Here is a 4,014-nt window from a genome sequence, read left to right as displayed (position 1 = left end):
CTAATATAATCTCCTAGCTCCTAAATATCAATCTGTCTGTCTGTCTGTCTGCCTTTCTTTCTATCATCTATCTATCTTCTTCATCTATATATCTTTCTCTCTTAGCTTTTAAGGTGTGAAGGAAGAAGTTAAAAGTGGAGAGGGTCATAATCATAGGATTTGAAGTTCTGAACTGAAAGAGAACATATAGTCACCTACTTTAGATTTCTATTCAACCTAGCATTTCCTTCCAGGAAATAGCATTCCTGGCTGCCAGGCTTAATTGAAACTTGTTTGATTGATTCTAGGGACAGTGTGTACACTGCTTTTCAGAAAGACCCACTCACCTCACAAACCACCCTATTTGTATTCTTCAATATACCAAAGTTTGAGGTGCCCCCTGTCTAACTTTGACTGCTTTTCAGAATATTCCATTCACCTTACAAACCATCCTATTTGGTTTCTTCAGTACCCCAGGGAACAAGGTGCCTTCTGTCTGTCTAACTTTGACTCATTAGAACTAGCTTAGACAACTATTTTGTTATCTCTAAGATTTATCTTTTCCATGTATTTCCATAATTTCTCTTATTGCAGGTTTTCAGATTCTGGAGCATTCTGTTCTCTTCTGGATACAGTTCAATTTTTCTATATTTCTACTTCTTTTTTAAAAAAATGTGTCTTGACACTGGGCTTCCAGGAGCAACCTTATTGGTACATGTTACAGTTACAGGACCATTACCTGCATTTTTTTTTCTTTCTCTCTCTCTCTTTTTTTTTGTCTTTTTGAGACAGAGTCTCCCTGTAGCCCCAGCTGGCCTGGAACTCACTATGTAGACCAGGCAGGCCTCGAACTCACAGAAATCCACCTGCCTCTGCCTCCCAAGTACTGGGACTAAAGGCATGGGACACCGCACCCGGCTTACCTGCCTTCATTTTTGGCACAGATATTATTAGTGGAGCCTAAGATACTTTTTCAAACCTTGAACAGTCTTAGAATACCCTCAACTTCAACTCAACTTGGGTCCTGTCAGAAACATTAGTTTATTTTTTCCTCATACAAATCATCCAGAAACAAGGTAACGCCTCCTTCTGTGCTTGTCTAACTGATTTTTTAGCATAAATGCAGGATTTTAGACTTGCATTGTTAAATTTTATCTCGATATCCTGTTTTCAGCATGCTAAGATCAAACGTTAGTTTAGTCATCCACAGAAATAATCCTCCCCCCCAACTTTACATCACTAGCAAATCTGATAAACGTATCTTCTTGATTTCTGTTTTGCACTTATGAAGAAAATGTTAAGTCAGGAGTCAACACCAAGTGACCTCCATTATGGCGTATTTATTTAGTACATGGTTAATCATCAATCTCCAGTGCACCATGCATGATGCTAAGTCCTGAAGGTGATTCATTAGCTTATCCTTAGGATAAGTATGTTAAACTGCTTTAGGTTAGTGGAATGTTACCTAGGCCTAATACTGTGTCTTTCTCTGGCTTGTAAAAAATGGGTATCAATGCCAGGTGTGGTGGCACATGCCTCTAACCCCAACATTCGGGAGCAGAGGCAGGTAGAGCTCTGTGAGTTCAAGGCCAGCCTGGTCTGCATAGCTAGTTCCAGGTCAGCTGGGGCTACAGGGAGACGCTGTCTCAAAAAAAAAAAAAAAATAAATGCATATCAATATAGAGACTTCATCAAATGCTTCAGAACGGAGATTAAGATTCTGCTAGGTTAGAGGTCTCTTCCCACACTCGAATGAAGTTACTCAGCCTGACTTTTCCTTGCTTTACCCCATGCTGGCTCCCAGAGACAACACATGTCTTTGTGGTGCTCCCAGTTCATCTCTTCCTAGTTGGCTCTGCAGTTCGCCAGCATCAGTGCAAGGTCCTGGATGTTGCCCCAGGGAAGCCCTCTACTCCCCAGTAAGCCCTTCAACGTTGGTTCTCTCAGTGTCACAATCTCCCTGCAGTCATTTCTCAGTCCTCTTAATTCCCCATTTTATACTGGCCAAGCAGAGAATCTGGTCTCAGACTGCCTGATTTGTTTCTTGCTACCCAAAACCGCTCTCGGGACTTTGTCTTCCGCCATTTGTAAAATGGTGATAATACTGTTTCCCATAGAGAATTGTTGTAAGAGTTAAAAAACATAAAATAAGTATAGTACTTAGAAACAACTACATAACCGTGTGACTATGCTGTCGTTAGATCTGGGATTTTGAGCACAGTTTCCAGGCCAGCACAATCACTTCTTTCCTCATCTACCTTTGATCTCAATGTTCTCTTTCTAGAGAAAGAATTTCTGTCTAAATAACATGTGGACAATTCTTTACTTGTCTTGATGGTAATTTCATCTCTCAGTAGAAGTAGAAAAATCTTGGAAAGGGTGGAAGCCAAAGGTCATCTCAGTAGACCAAAGGTCCTCTCAGTAGACCAGTGCTCCATCCTCCGACTGCAGCAAGCACGTAGCTTTAGCTCCAAGCAGGAAGACATGTGTTTCTTCTTATTATTTTCATTTCCAACAGAACTTAAATGATGTTCGTTCTCTCAAGTGGGTGCAGTGTATTCTGGGATGTAACCTTCCTGATAAGATCATCAAAAGAACATCTTGTCTTTATTCACCCTTCGCTATGTATCCTTCCTCCCAGCCTTTGAACATGTTCTTTTAAAAGCTGGATTATTGAAGTAATAAGAGCTGCACTGGCCCTCAGCGCTTTCTCTGTTCTCACCCACAATGATGTAGTAAGGATTTTATTTTATCTCTTTGAAATCAAGCTTGTGTTGGTTCTTTTATTGGACTGTCTGTTCTCTGGATTTTCTTGAATTCTGTTTCCCAAGCTTTAAGTATATTTTCTCTGTGTCTGGAGTAGCATCATTTTACTGTCATCATTTTGACACATCACCAAGTTCCTCCCCGCTGTCTGACTTAGGCCTAGAAGAGAAATTGCTCTACTTTCTAACAAGAAAAAAATTCCTCAAGATAAATGAGGGACCTACCAGATTTTTGACTCACAATCATGTGAAATGTAAGAAACCAAGCCTATGCATTTCTGTGAAAACCCAGATTCCCAGCACCAATATTTCTTCTTTTCTCTACCAATCTTATCTTCCAAAGACTTAAAGGGTTTTTTCTTCCTCCTCCTCCTCCCCCCCCTCCTCCTCCTCCTCTTCTTCCTGCTCCTTCTTTTTTAGACAAGGACTCATGCAGTCCAAGCTGGCCTTGAACTTGCTATGTAGCAAAGAATAATTTTGAATTTCTGATCTTCCTGCCTCTACCTTCCAAGTACTGACGTTACAGGCATGTGTCACTATGCATGGTTTTGTGAAGTGTTGGGGCTCAAAACCAGGGCTTTGTGCACGCCAGACAAGCACTCTACCAACTGAGTTACATTTCCAATCCCGAATTTAAGGGCTGTACACTAGTTTAACCTGCCTCTGTGCTAGTGCTGTAAGACAGTTTAGTAGTCTCCAGTTCCTCACCATCTGGCTGGTTAGGTTGACATTCTCACAAGATTAACATTCAGAGATAGCTGTTTATCATCCAACGAATGTTTGACATGGTTCTTTGCAACTCAATTTTCTACATTATAAATTTATAACTTGTTTTATAACAACTCCACAGCTCAATTCCTTACATTTTCTATCATGCATTTTACCGTTTTCCTATTTCTTGTTCACAAATTGCTAATTCCTGAAAGTCATACTATCTCCTATGTCATTATTTGAGCTTCTCTTTTGCCCCACCTGGTGCACTGGTAGTTGCTGTGAGGGTACTGCTCCTGACTTCCTGTTTCTCCTGCTCCTGACTTCCTGTTTCCCCGGGAAGCTCTGGGTCTCTTCCCAGTACTGCAGGTCTGCATCACACTTGCAGGACTTCACATTTGGATGCTGGCAAACCTGATGGCCAGACCAGTTTTCTCTAGGTCAAATGGAATGTTTTGTTCTTGGTTCATTTTGAAGGGCTAGGGATCAGATGGAACTCAGAGCTTTGCATAAGCTAGGCAAGTGCTCTAACATTGAGCTCAGCCCTTCAAACTGAAAT

The 4,014-nt window shown here is 41.1% G+C and overlaps 1 protein-coding gene across 1 annotated transcript in view; it reads left to right on the top strand.

Moving 5' to 3' along the window:
- Positions 1-4,014, top strand: part of Cpb1 (carboxypeptidase B1) — a 29,445-nt gene that overhangs the window by 718 nt on the left and 24,713 nt on the right. The window lies entirely within an intron of this gene.

This window comes from Nannospalax galili, unplaced genomic scaffold (genome assembly GCF_000622305.1).
Source record: "Nannospalax galili isolate Female #2095 unplaced genomic scaffold, S.galili_v1.0 scaffold423, whole genome shotgun sequence".
NCBI classification, from domain to species: Eukaryota; Metazoa; Chordata; class Mammalia; order Rodentia; family Spalacidae; genus Nannospalax; species Nannospalax galili.
The sequence above is the reverse complement of the archived record's forward strand: the minus strand, read 5'-3'. Positions and strand labels throughout refer to the sequence as shown.